At 43.0% G+C, this 14,806-nt stretch overlaps 1 protein-coding gene across 1 annotated transcript in view; it reads right to left on the minus strand.

The window, feature by feature from the left end:
* Window positions 1-12,028, minus strand: part of Ank2 (ankyrin 2) — a 457,187-nt gene extending 445,159 nt beyond the window's left edge. The window contains exon 1 of the mRNA XM_048333410.1: window positions 11,890-12,028. The gene's annotated coding sequence lies outside the window, so the exon portion shown is untranslated. The remainder of the gene's footprint in view (window positions 1-11,889) is intronic.
* Window positions 12,029-14,806: the final 2,778 nt, after the last annotated feature.

Below are 14,806 nucleotides of genomic sequence, written 5' to 3' on the forward strand. Positions count from 1 at the left end.
TTTAAAAATGCCCAAGTAAATGATGTTTGTCAACATTCAGGCTCCATCTTCAGAAAACCAACTATACTATTGATTATAATTTACTTATCCTGACCAATTAGGGGGCATATATTTCTCTCTTGTGTGTGTGTGTGTGTGTGTGTTGTTGTTGTTGTTGTTGTTGTTGTTGTTGTTGTTGTTGTTTGGGGAGGATTGTCAGTTTTGGGGCTTGAACTTGGGGCCTGGGAGCTGTCCCTCTACTCTTCTGCTCAAGGCTAGCACTCTACTTTGAGCCACAGCTCTACTTCCAGTGGTTAATAGGAGATAAGAATCTCACAGACTTTCCTACCTGGGCTGGCTTCAAACCACAATCCTCAGACCTCAGACTCCTGAGTAGCTAGGATTACAAGTGTGAGCCACCAGCACCTGGCTGGAAGCACATATTTCATTGCTCCATGCTTTTCTGGTACTGAAATTTTCTGGCAATCCTAATTCAATACAGTAACAATTTTGGAAAAAAAATTTAAAAAGTTTGATATAGCTCTTTTGCAATTTTATTGACATAACAGGATTTTATGATCCATAGTAGCCTCTTCCTGAAGCTGCTTGCCTTGCTTAAGCATGGCATGAGAGTGGAGATGTTGCCAACATAAAGCAAGGGTAGTATAAGAATTTACCCTCCGAACTGCATTTCTGTATTAATGCAAACATGAGCTGGTCATGCTGCTTACATTATACCCTAAGTTCCTTTTCATATCCCATGAGATGGATTTCTTGCTGTTCCTGCTCCCATGAATCGCTATATTTCAAGTATATGACTCACATCATAAAGTTATGGATATAGAAAATCAAATGACTGGGGATAGGAATGTGGCTTATCAGTAGAGCACTTGTGTAGTATGCATGAAGCCTTGGTTCTGGGTTCAATTCCTCAGCTCCACATAAACAGAAAAGGCCTCAAGTAGTTCTGTGGCTCAAGTAGTAGAGTGCTAGCCTTGAGCAAAAAGAAGCCAGGGACAGTATTCAGGCCCTGAGTCCACACCCTAGGACTGACAAAAAAAGAAAGGAAGGGAGGGAAAGGGAAGGGAAAGGAAGGAAAAGAAAGAAAGGAAAGGAAAGGAAAGGAAAGGAAAGGAAAGGAAAGGAAAGGAAAGGAAAGGAAAGGAAATTACCAATTTGCTTCCTTCATTTGGCTCCTAATAAGCTTAGCACCAAATCAAGGCCCTACCCTCTGAATGCATAATATGTTACAGCATGTATTTTTCAGAACTAGGCTCACTCCTCCACCGGCTGTACTTTTCTGGGCCTTAGTTATTTTACATGAGTGTGTGTGTGTGTGTGTATGTGTGTGTGTGTGTGTGTGTGTGTACACCATTACTGGAGCTTGAACTCATGGCTTATGAACTATCTACAAGCCTTTACTTATGCCATAGCTCTACTTCCACCTTTTTGGTAGTTAGATGAAGATGAGTCTTATAAACTTTCCTGGCCAGGATGGTTTCAAACCTCGATCCACATATCACAGCTTCCTGAGTAGCTAGGATTACAGGCATATGCCACCATGCCCAGCATCATATTACAACTATTTTAATTCATCTGTTATTTTGTTCTAAATATGTTTGTGAGTTTTCTCCATTTTAAGGAGTTATAAATAGATGGATCGTTTCATGGATGATCAAAGCAAGCATCATATATTCTAGGATTTCCATCAGAAGTCACTCATTTTCCAACATCAGTTCCTGCTAAGGCAAAAGCCACGCACCTTTGTTCTTGAGAACTTTGTTTGAAATGACAAACTACAGCATAATGAATAAGCACTAATAAAATGTGGTTGGCATCAAAAGAAAAAGGATAAAGAAAAATTGGACAAGATAAAGCCCTCTTCCACCATTGTTGAGAGCTGTCAAAACTCAAGTTTTGACTAAAGACCACTCTGCAGTACTGTAGGACATTGATGAATACAACTTTTAAAGACGCATTCCAATCATGTAATTCTGCCATAGTAATTGATTCTGGAACTCATGATTATGAATTACTAATTAAGCTTGGGATCTTGAGAGAGAAGATGTCTTGGATTATCCCTGTTTCTCACCTCACCAGGGCCTTTTTGAGAGAGGTGAGAAATTCAAGAAGATAAAGTGAAGTAATTGCAGAGCAAAAGGCTGGGACAATATGCTGGACAATAGAGAAATGGCCAAGAAAAGGAAGCAAGTGTAGAACAGGGAAAAAGCAAGGAAAGAGATTTCCTGACTGAAACCCTAGTTCCAACAGAAGAGAAAGAGGAGGAGGATGAAGAGGAGGAGGAGGAGGAGGGGGGAAGGAGGAGGGGGAGGAGGGAGGAGAGAGGGAGAAGGGGGAGGAGGAGAGGAAGAAGGAGGGGGAGGGGAGGGGGAGGAGGAGGTCAAGGAGCAACTCAGAATAAAGAACACATAACTGCCAGGCACCAGTGGCTCATGCCTGTAATCCTAGCTATTTGGGAGTCTGAGATCTGAGGATTGCAGTTCAAAGACAGCTTAGGCAAAAAAGTCCTTAAAGACTCTTTTATCTCCAATTAAGTGGAGCTGTGGCTCAAAGTAGTAAAGCATTTGTCTTGAGCTAAAGAGCTCAGGGACAGCACCCAGGCCCTGAGTTCAAGCCCACACGGAGGGGGGAAAAAGGGGGGGGGAGGGTAGTTACAGCTTTTAAGCTAATGTTTGAGATGTGAAGTAGCTTCTTATACATTAATTGGAAATATAAATAAATCAACTGCCTTCATGTTCTTAAATCTTTCTCCCTTAATTATTTATTTTCTTTGGAGGTACTGGGGTTGAACCCAAGGCCTTGACCATGTTATCCAAGTGCTTCCCCACTGCATTCCATCCCCAGATGTCTCCTTTAGTTTACTCTGAGGGAAGAGTTTGGAAGGCTCCACATCTCAATTTATACACCAGAAGACATGATCCACACTGTAGGACAACCACTCAAATTTGTCAAAATATTTAGTTTCACCCACTAATTAAAGAGGAAGAGAGAAAGAGAGAGTAAGAGAGTCGGTACACATTGAAGATAACCTTACATCAAAACAGACAGAAGGCATGCACTAGAATGACCCAAAGCAACTCTTGCTTTCCAGGCTGTTCCTGGAACACGAGTTCCTTTAGCAGATTTCCCTGAAAAGCAGCCTGGGACTCAGCTTTGGGGAGCCAATTGCTCCTTTCCTGTCCGCAGTGCTAATGCTCCGTTACCTTTGCCTAGCCTTTCTGAGTTCTGTACATCTAAAGACCTTGGATCTGGAAAAACACAGGGAGGGGGTCTCCAGGCTCTAGGAGCAAGAAAAATGAAGGAAGAGATGCTAGAAAAGGCCACCTTCATCGACCGATGTTATCCAAGGAGTAGTGCCAAGCCTTTTTCTCACTTCTTGGACAGATGGTGCTTCTGAGAATTAAAAGATAACAGGATAAAAGCATAATCGAGGAGAAGAAAAGATGCCAGAAGCCTCAATCCACAGGGGAAGGAAAACCGACCCCCATTTGACAGGAGAAAGAGAAGACATGCAGAAAGAACTAGCACAGGGGACCATGCCTGTTAGCCAAGTTACATGGGCAGCTATAGGCAGGAAGATCAAAACCTGAGGCTGGCTCCAAGCAAAGTGCAACACCTAACTTGAAAAGTTACTTTTAAGAAGGCTGGGAACTTGGGTTAAGTGATAAAGAACTACCTAGCAAGTGTAAGGTCCTGGGTTCAAATTCCAGTCTCACCCAAGTCAAGAGAGAAAGAGAGGTGGTGGGGGGGGCAGTGAAGGAGGAAGGGAAGAAGAAAGGAAAGATAATTTCTCTATGACCACAATTAATAAGTAGTTAATTCAGGACTAAAATGCAAGTCTGAGGCTACGGATATAAGTCAGTGATAAAGAGTATGTCCCCTAGCCAGGTGCTGGTGGCTTACGCCTGTACTCCTAGCAACTCAAGAGGCTGAGATCTGAAAACCACAGTTCGGAGCCAGCCTAGGCAGGAAAATCTCTGAATCTCTTATCTCCAATTAACCACCAAGAAGCCAAAAGTGGAGTTCTGGCTCAATTGGTAGAGCACTAGCCTTCAGCAAAAAAAGCTCAGGGACAGTACCTTGGAGTTGAAGCCCCAGGAATGACATGATTTTTTTTTTAAGTCTATCCCCAGCACAAAAACAGTTCTCTCTGAATCTAACACTTAGTACGTCTATACTGAATTAACCTAAAAGGAGAAAAAATAAAAAAGAAAAAGGAAAGGAAAGTCAAATCATTTTTCCATTGAAATATAACCATTAAAATTCCATAGTTTACTGTTCATTATAAATATTTAAGATGTAAGGAAGTACAATATGGAAAAATACTTAAGTAAATCAAGAAAATAATGGCAAAAGAAACTTTCTAAATATCCATCAATAGAGGACTGGCTTAATTACGGTAGCATAAATGCTATGTGGCCTTTAAAGAGAAAGCTAACTGTACTTGGGCTAATCACATAATCGATGAAGGGAACTCCTTTATTGAACAATTTCAGGTAATAAATGCAAAAAATAGGAGCATTAGAAAATCAGTTGCACACCTTTGTGGATAATAGATTAGGTACTGCTAACCATCAGACAATGCAAACTTCATTATGACATTGTTGGAAAGCTCTAGAACAAGCAGGCCTCACCACCGCACCCCAATCCTTTCCTAACTCTCATCATCACTCAATGGCCTCCTGCTATAACATGGTGAGAACTCCATTGCCAAGAACAAGGGACTTCCTGCCCAATACTGAACCTGAGCCTAGTCCACCTTCAAATCCAAGGTTAGAGAAACAAGTTGAGGGCTGTGAATATGGCCTAGTGGTAGAGTGCTTACCTCACATACATGAAGCCCTGGGTTAGATTCCTCAGCACCACATAAATAGAAAAAGGCAGAAGGGGCGCTGTGGCTCAAGTGGTACAGTACTAGCTTTGAGCAAAAAGAAGCCAGGGACAGTGCTCAGGCCCTGAGTTTAAGCCCCAGAGCTGGCCAAAAGACAGAGAGAGAAAGAGAGAGAGAGACAGACAGACAGACAGACACAGAGAGACAGAGAGACAGAGAGACAGAGACAGAGACACAGAGAAAGAGACAGACAGACAGAGAGACAGACAGACAGAGAGAGACAGGACAGACAGACAGAGAGGGAGAGAGAGAGAGAAAGAGAGACAGAGAGAGAGGAGAGAGAAAGACAGAGAGAGGTTGACTGGCACCTGGAGGAAGGAAAACAGAGGTTCTGCAGGGCAAATAAGGAAGTTCCCTAAACAAGTATCTTCCTTTAAAAAGATTATTGTTATTATAAAGCTGATGTGCAGAGCGTTACAGTTACATAAGTTAGGTAAATACTACATTTCTTTTCAGACAGTGTCACCCCCTTCCCTCGCTCCTCCCCAGTTTCTTCCATCCCCACCCACAAGTTGTGTAGTTCATTTCAACAGTGTCTAGTGAGTACCACTGCTGCATCTGTTCACCCTTCGTCACCCCATTTCTGTGCCTTCCCCTTCCCCTCCCAAAGATCTATACATGAACAAACAAGACAAAAATTAAAAACAAAACAAAACAGCAGCCCAAAAAAAACTTGTTTCCATTTCCTGGAGTTCATTTCAATACATATTATTTTGTATGTTTGGATGCACATAAGGCATTTTGTAAAGACAGAGATTTGCCAAAATGGAGGAGAATGGTAGCAGGGGTAACTGTGATAAAGAAACACTGGACAATTAGATGAACAAGTTACATTGTAACCCTCTTGTACAACCTTCTGAAGTTCAGAAAATTAAAATATATAAATATGAATATGGGAAATGTGTAGATAAATATATGCATTTTTCCCCTCTGGAGAATTAATATGGATAACATGTAACTTTCCTGCCTACGCTGGCTTCCAATCAAAATCCTCAGATCTCAATCTCTCTACTTGAGTAGCTAGGATTACAGGCATGAGCCACTGGCACCCTATGTGCGTATGTTTTTTTTTTTTTTTTTTTTTTTTTTTTTTGGCCAGTCCTGGGGCTTGAACTCAGGGCCTGAACACTGTCCCTGGCTTCTTTTTGCTCAAAGTTAGCACTTAAACACTGGAGCCACAGTGCCACTTCTGGCTTCTTCTATACATGTGGTGCTTAGAAATTGAACCCAGGGCTTCCTGTATGCTAGGAAAGCACTCCACCAATAGGCTGTATTCCCAGTCCCGTGTGTACGCTTTTTAAAGTATATTTTTTCTGAGTTTCTTCTTTTCAATCCCAAATGGAAAATGAAGTGAAAACAGTACATAACAAGAAGAACTTGAATGTTATTCTCTGTGTGAAACTTTAGAGCCACAATTATTTTTAGTAACATCTGGGCCAAATGTTCTCACAGGACTGAGTTTATTCTGAAATTAAAGATCACACAATATCAAGACGAGGCACTGAGAATTCAACAAATGACTTTAGAATTCAAATTCATTTGCTTTTATACATACCAACTATGTTTTTGTAAAAATTAAGAATAAACAATATGGAGAAACAATAGTCTTTCATGAGCAAGATAAAATATGTTTATTTCTATCAAATCTACTTTTCATCTTTCTATCAGGAACAGCTTAATGTTCCTCTTATTATGAAGTTATGAGTTTCAGAGTTGGTGCGCTAACACCAAGACAGTAAAATCATGGGTAGTTTTGCCACAGTCTAAAATTTTTTATTAGCTGGTGAATACTGCTCAAATTATTATAAAATTGTTTTCAGTTTTGTTGGAGACCAAACCAAGGGTATCATGCATACTTGGGAATTGCTCTGAGCCTTCATTTTTGTTTTTGTTTTGTTTCCATGCCAGTTGTGGGGCTTGAACTCGGGGCCTGGGTGCTGTGTGAGCTCTATGCTCAAGGCATGCCCTCTACCACTTGAACCATAGCTCTACTTCCAGCTTTTCCATCCTGTTGTTGTTTGTTTTGTTGTTGTTGTTGTTTTTGCCAGTCCTGAGGCTTGAACTCAGGGCCTGGGTGCTGTCCCTGAACCTCTTTGTGTTCAAGGCTCTACCACTTGAGCCACAGCATCACTTCCAGCTATTTCTGAGGAGTTTATTTATTTATTACTTTGCCATTTCTGGAGCTTGAACTCAGGGCTTGGGCATTGTCCTTGAGCTTCTTTTGCTCAAGGCTAACACTCTATCACATGGGCCAAGTGCCTCTTCCTGCCTTTTCTGCTTATGTGGTACTGGCGAATCGAACCCAGGGTTTCATGAATGCTAGGAAAGCCCTCAATCACTAAGCCACATTCCCAGCCACCTGAGGAGTTTATTGGCCATGAGGCTCATGAATTTTCCTGCTCATGCTGGCTTCGAAATGTGATCCTCAGATCTCAGTCTCTTGAGCAGTGAGGATTTATAGCCATGAGCCACCTGCACCCCACCTAAGTCTTATTTTTTCAGACAGACTCTCTCTATGTAGTCCAGATTGTCCTCAAACTCACGATCCTATTGTGTCAGCCTCCTGAGTACTGAGATTACACGCATGTGCCACCATACCAAACCCCAAGGATATACTTTTTAAATCTCACAAATAAGACGTCAAAAAAGTATTCTGAATGGAGGACATGAAAGGACATGGGAAAGTTGGTTTGGAAGCGGCTGTGAGGTGTCTCTCGTGGAACAGTGCCTGCCTGGCAAGCGGGTCACAGAGGCAGCCATGCCATCTGAGCTGGAGGGGGCAGGAGGCCTAGGAGCCGAGCTCTAAGTATTCTCGTTGCAAGCACTCAACGCCACTAGAACTAATTTCTCCCAGCATTTCACTACCGTCAAGCTTCTAGAATGAAAAGATGCCCTCACTGGAACAGTACACACTACTTATTTCACAGCAAAAATAAAATCAGAGGCTCTCTGTAGAGTGGTGAGGGTTTTCAGAAAACATAATGAAACATCAGCCAATTTAACTTTGTTTATTGCTTTCTGGTGTTTTTGTTTGTTTGATTTGGGTTTTTTTTGTTTTTACTCTGTGTGTGTGTGTGTGTGTGTGTGTGTGTGTGTGTGTGCTTGTACTGAAACATTGTTTTTATTTGTTTGTTTGCTTGTTGTTGGGGGTTTTTTGTTGTGTTGTTTCTGGTCAGTCCTGGGGCTAGAACCAGAACCTGGGACTATCCCAGAGCTCTTTTTGTTCAAGGCTAGTTATTTACCACTTTGAGCCACACCACCACTTCTGGTTTTCTGATGGTTAAGTAGAGATAGGAATCTCACAGACCTTCCTACTGGGGGTAGCTTTGAACCATGATCCTCAGATCTCAGCCTCTTGATTAGCTAGGATTGCAAATGTGAGCCGCCAGCGCCAGGCTTTTTCCACTTTTTTTTTTTCACTGAAGGCTAGCACTCTATGACTTGAACCACAAATCCATTTCCATTTTTCTGGTGGTTAATTTGAGACAAGAGTCTCACAGACTTACTGCCCAAACTGGCCTTTGAACTACAATACTCACCTCTCAGCTTCCTGAGTCACTAGGATTAAAGGCATTAGCCACTGGTACCTGGCATGTTTAATGCTTTTATAAACTACATCAGCATAGATGAATTGCATGTATTCATATCCATATTGACTTCAAACAAATATGTGAATTTCACCCTGACCATAAGTAGAATGAATCATTAATAGGACTTTTTTTATTCTTTTTTTAAATTTATTTATTTATTAAACAAAATTTTTTTGACAAGGTGTTGTGCAAAAGGGGTACAGTTACATAGTAGGGCAGTATGTACATTTCTTGTGCTATCTTACACCGTGTTTTTCTTTCCTAGAAGGACATTTTAATAACATTACAGAACAGTGTTGTAACAGATTACCTTTTTAAAAATCATTAGTACTCACAGTGTAGCTAAGTAATAGAACACCTGCTTAGCATGCACAAGGCTCTAGCCCTATCCCAGGAGCAAACACAAACAAATAAATGCTATTATTCTCAAGAACGGGCACTTCGGGGCTATAGCCTAGTGGCAAGAGTGCTTGCCTCGTATCCATGAAGCCCTGGGTTCGATTCCTTGGCACCACATATATAGAAAACAGCCAGAAGTGGTGCTGTGGCTCAAGTGGCAGAGTGCTAGCCTTGAGCAAAAAAGAAGCCAGGGACAGTGCTCAGGCCCTGAGTTCAAGCTCCAGGACTGGCAAGAGAGAGAGAGAGAGAGAGAGAGAGAGAGAGAGAGAGAGAGAGAGAACAGGCACTTCAATGTTGTATGCATTTGTTCTATCATTCCATCAACAAATATGTTTTGAAAATTCTCCTGTGGACTTAGCATTCATCTAACAAGATAAAAACATCTCTTAAACTGCTTTTAATAGGTCACCATGAATATGCCTGAATAAAGAAGAACATGAGTATGTCTCAGAAAACCATCCACAGGGAACATTCCTAAATGTTCCTGTGGTATGTGATTTGTCATAGCTTAACAATTAGTATTAATTAGAGTTGTCCACATTTCCACAAAGCCAAGATTGGCTAAGCATCAGGTATTTGCAATCTCATTATCTGACCCACAAAGAATATTCTTGTAAGAAAATAAAACATTCTGTTTTCACTTTTAAAGGCATTCGATTTTTCCCCCAGACACTCTTGGAGAAGGATCAAGAAATTACAGTGCCCAAGCCCTGAGTTCAAACCCTGAGACCAGTACCAAAAATAAAAAAGAACTTGTGTGGATATAAATGAGGAAATGCATATATTCCTGCCATTTCTTTCATGCTTATACATTTGCTTTATTTTATTTTATTCTTAGATGCTTTATATTCTTTCTTTGTATCTCACTTTTTCAGATTATTTTATTTTATACAGAATCTTTCTATGCACCTCTTAACGGCTTAGAACTGCTGAATCTCACCCTCCCAGATGCTAGGATTATAACCATGTGCCACCATACCTGGGAACACATTCATTTTGAAGAGAAGATGTTTGTGTTGTTCATCTTTAATTTAATATTTAATAATGAGCACCTCTCCCTGAGCATCAGGTGGCACGTGTTTGCAGACATTTAAGGGCTCCTCCTTTTCATGGACAAGGAATCACTGCAGTCAAAAGTATGGGCAGCATTTTATCAGGTTTTCCCCCTCAGCACCATCATCTTTGGCATACTGCCAAAAAAGGGGGTGTGGTCTTGGGTGGATCAGAGTAGATGGACAGACAGACTAGAGACTTCCACTCTACTGATATGCAGAAAATAGCTAATAAAATGACAGGAAGTGATTGGCAGACACCCTTGCCAGGATAAACCTGGCTTCACTCAACAATGTAGATGGAGGCCAAATTCTCTTCATTTTCCTAGAATTTCAGTATCCATGGTCATACCTGTGAGACACTCACCTCCAGGGAGGAATGCTAGCACTGTCCCTGCACTAATGCCTCTGCAGTTCAGTGACAAAAAGGAAAAAACAAGGCAAGTGACTCTGTTTAAAACACCAGGGGCGGGGCAAGCTCTGGTCTGCTGTTCAGGGTTTTGTAACTTAAAGCCCCTGGCCAAAGGGTAGAAAAAAAGAAGACACCTCATCTAAGCACACCTTTTTCTTTGCTTCCATCTCATCATTTTTCCTGTTCAAAAGTTTCTGCAATCCCCAAATGGTTCTGAAACCAGGTGTTTTCATGTTTTGTTTGTTTTGACTCAGCAAAGAAAAGGAATCATCCATTGGGGGAAAAAAATGAAGAAAGATTTACTAATACCTAAAGACACGCCCTAATTATTTATCTATTGACTTTCTAAGAGATACTATCCGCCTTGACCTACAACTGGACAAAGTGTTTATAGGAAAGTCTCAGGGCATGTAAACAATCTGTTCCCCAAAATTCTTTACCTTGCCACCATACACTAGTTAGGTAGATAGATAGATAGATAGATAGATAGATAGATAGATAGATAGATAGATAGATAGATAGATAGACATAGATACACACACAAACATTCAATCACTAAAAGATTTTGTATTATGTGGCCTGAAGGAAAGAGTAAGATGCCCGTGGATTCCTTACTCTCCATTACGGCCACACCTAAGACACAGTAGAGATGATGAACATGCCTAATGCTTGAGCTCCAGAATGTTCTGCTTGGCACCAGCCAAAAAAAAAAAAAAAAAAACCACACACACACACACACACACACACACACACACACACACAAATGGCAAACCCATCATGCTTAGCAATCTCTGTCTCTCATGGTGCCCACCACGCCTTTAATGTGGTTTGGGAAGTGGTAAAGAGATAGGGCTCCATCAGGCCACAACAGTCACCTGTCCTGCCAGACTCTCCCTAATATAAATGTTAGCCAGAAGAAGAAGAAGAAAGAAAGAAAAAGAAAAACACGATTACGGTGCTTGCTGTTTATCCCCAGACTTGTCAGCCCTGCTTGCTGTCAGTTCATCCTGGTCTCTCTCAGTCATCACCTCCTCACCCAAAGCATGGGGAGGAGGCAATCCCCAAATCTTTCTTTGCACAAACACAACCCACCGTTTAATAGGAGCAGCGATGCCGGCTGGGCGAGCCACCACCCTGCGTACCACACCAAGTCCACTCAGGGAGTCTGCGAATGTGAAAGCAATTCGCCTTACCCAGAGGAGAAAGAGGGAAAAAGAGAAATCCGTCCCACCATTACAAAAATAGCAACAGTCCATGAGAGAAACACACACACACACACACACACACACACACACACACACACACACACACACACACACACATCCCCGGGAAAACCCACAGCCACCGGGGGCTGGGGAGGGCGGCACATGCACGAGCTGCCTTGGAACTCCAGCGCACACGTGAAGCCAGGGGGCCCAGCCCAGTCATCACAATGGTGATTTACAATTAAATTTTTTAATGGTTTTCCCACGCCACTGATCCACACCAACACTTCCTCCCCGCTCCCCAAAGGCTCTGAACAAAGACCGTGTCTCCAGCACTTACTGGGAGCAGCTCTCTGTCTGTGAGTCACCCGGCAGGAGGGGCCCGCGAGGGTTGGAAGCAGGCTCCCCAGCCTCCTCGCTGGCGGAGGGGATGAGACAGCAGCCCAGGAACCCGACTTTCCCCTCGCAGCCTCAGACTGAAATCCATGTGCCTCCCGCCGGCCAGTCCCGGCTGCCCACGGCGCACCACATGATCAGCTCTGACATCAGATCAGCCAGACGTGACAGCCGGGCGGCCGGCCCGCGCTCCCGCCGCTGCGCCCGGGTACCTGGGCTTGCACGCACGCAGGTGCTGCCCAGGAAGGAGCTGTGTGCACCGACTGTGTGTGTGTGTGTGTGCTTGTGTGTGAGAGAAAAGGGAAAATGGTGATAATAATAAGCACAGGAGCACTGGGATTGTGTTTCCAGCCTGAATTGATCAGATGCAAAGGAAGTTGCAGGACGTTCCCTCGTGATTCGGGGATGCTGAGGAATTGGCTGCCACGGCTTCGCAGGCGTGATTTCATCCGCAATCCACTCCCCGCATGACCACCCCCCCCCCACCCATCTGTCAACAAGTCAGCGTTTACAGATCTATGAGCTTGGGCATATGTGTGAGTTTAAGTCATAAAGTCGTGTGTGTGTGTGTGTGTGTGTGTGTGTGTGTGTGTGAAGCTAAGTCATCACTGAGTTGGATCGTGGAAGATCTCAGGGACATAACCACCACACCCAGCGCCATCTACAAAATTCCATTCTGAGGAGATTCACATGCAGTCCCCAAAAATTCCATTTACATGGCTGGGTGTGGCGGTACACTGCTGTGATCCCAGTACTTTGGAAGGCTGAGGTAGAAGTTCAAGGCCAGCCTGGGTTGTATAGTAGGACCTTCATACACACACACACACACACACACACACACACACACACACACACACCACAAAGGTAAGAAGACAATGACAAAAGGAAAAAGGGACGGAGGGAGGAAGGAAAAAGTAAAGGATGGGAGGGGGAGGAAGAGAGGGAAAGGAAGGAGAGGCAAGAAGGGGGGAGAGGGAAAGAAGGAAGGGAAGGGAGACGAAGGAAGGGTTAGGAAGGGGAGAGGAGAAGAGGGAAGAGACAGGAAGGAAAGTCTTAAGGGTTTGTTTTGTTTATTTTTTCCCCCACTGCTGGGGAAAGAACCCAGACTTAGAGCATGCTGGGTAAACATCCCACAACTTATTTCCAGTGCAACCTCATTTACTATTTTGATTATTCTGTGGCAAGAGTTAACTATGAAGTTAAATTAACTTGTTTTGAATGTCTCAAGATCTTCACGACCTTTAATTTCATAAGTGTAACTGACTTTGACTATTTATAACACTTTTCAGGTATCTGTCTGTAGCAACACTTGGACAGTGATCTTCTGACATGTTCCTTAATTTCGGAGCTAAGAGAATGGGAAGTGGGCCCCACAGACCAAACTCCTCCTCCAAAATCTAGATGGCTGACAAAAGATTATCAGTATTGCCACTAAAACCTTGATTTAAGCTACCATCATTATTTATCTCCTGGACTACAGGAATTGCTCCCACATTTCCTGCATAGAGCACGCAAGATGTTCTAGAAAATTCAGGATCTCTTTTAGGTTGGAACCCACCCCACTCACACCATGTCTTCCCATCTCATTGAGTTCTTTACCGTGCTTCTTAAAACCCTTCAGTGATACTTTATAGATCTTTCTCAGGAAGCATTCTTCTAAAGGCAGGCCTGTAATTCTATCTACTTGGGAGCCAGTGATCAGGTTCCTATTGCCCAGAGGTGAGGCAACAAGTTCACAGGACCCCATCTTGATCCATGGTTGAACATCGTGCTGGGTGCCTATCATCCTAATTATAGAGGAAATAAAGTAGGAGGCTCACAGTCTACACCAGCCCAGGAATAAAGCAGAACTTTATCTCAAAACTAACTAATGCGTAGAAGGGGAGGAGCCAGGCAGCAGTGGCTCACGCCTGTCATCCTAGCTACTCAGGAGGCTGAGATCTGAGGATCACAGTTCAAAGTCAGAACAGATAAGAAAATTCATGGGACTCATATCTCCAACTGGTCACTAAAAAAGCTGGAAGTAGAGCTGTGGCTCAAGTGGTAGAAAGCCTGCCTAGAGGGCTGGGAATATGGCCTAGTGGCAAGAGTGCTTGCCTAGTGTACATGAAGCCCTGGGTTTGATTCCCCAGCACCACATATATAGAAAATGGCCAGAAGTGGCGCTGTGGCTCAAGTGGCAGAGTGCTAGCCTTGAGTAAAAAGAAGCCAGGGACAGTGCTCAGGCCCTGAGTCCAAGCCCCAGGACTGGAAAAAAAAAAAAGAAAAGAAAAGAAAAGAAAGCCTGCCTAGAAAATGTGAAGGTCAGAGTTCAAACCACAGTAACGTCTCACCCCCCAAAAAAGAAGCATTCTTCTCTGGGAAGCAATGTGCTAACAATCCTCTCTCTCCATGGTTAAGCTACTGACCATTAAGAAATTAATGTTATGGTAATTTCTTTATATCATTAGGATAGACTATCAGAAGTTTAACTATTGGATCAAAGGAAATAGTCTCATTGAAATAGAATTGTGCCAGACGTTGATGGCTCACACCTGTAATCCTAGCTACTCAGGAGGCTGAGATCTGAGGATCACAGTTCAAAGCCAACCTGGGCAGGAATGTTCACGAGTCTCTTATCTCCAATTACCCACCAGGAAATCAGAAGTGACACTGTGGCTCAAATTGGTAGAGCACTAGCCTTGAGCTGAAGAGCTCAGGGACAGTGCCCAGGCCGAGTTCAAACCCCAAGACTGACAAAAGTAAATAAATAAAATAAGATAAAATCAGGGGCTGGGAATACGGCCTAGTGGTAGAGTACTTGCCTCATATACATGAAGTCCTGGGTTTGATTCCTCAGTACCACATATATAGAAAAAGTC

The sequence above is a fragment of the Perognathus longimembris genome, chromosome 24, assembly GCF_023159225.1.
Source record: "Perognathus longimembris pacificus isolate PPM17 chromosome 24, ASM2315922v1, whole genome shotgun sequence".
In the NCBI taxonomy this organism is placed as follows: Eukaryota; Metazoa; Chordata; class Mammalia; order Rodentia; family Heteromyidae; genus Perognathus; species Perognathus longimembris.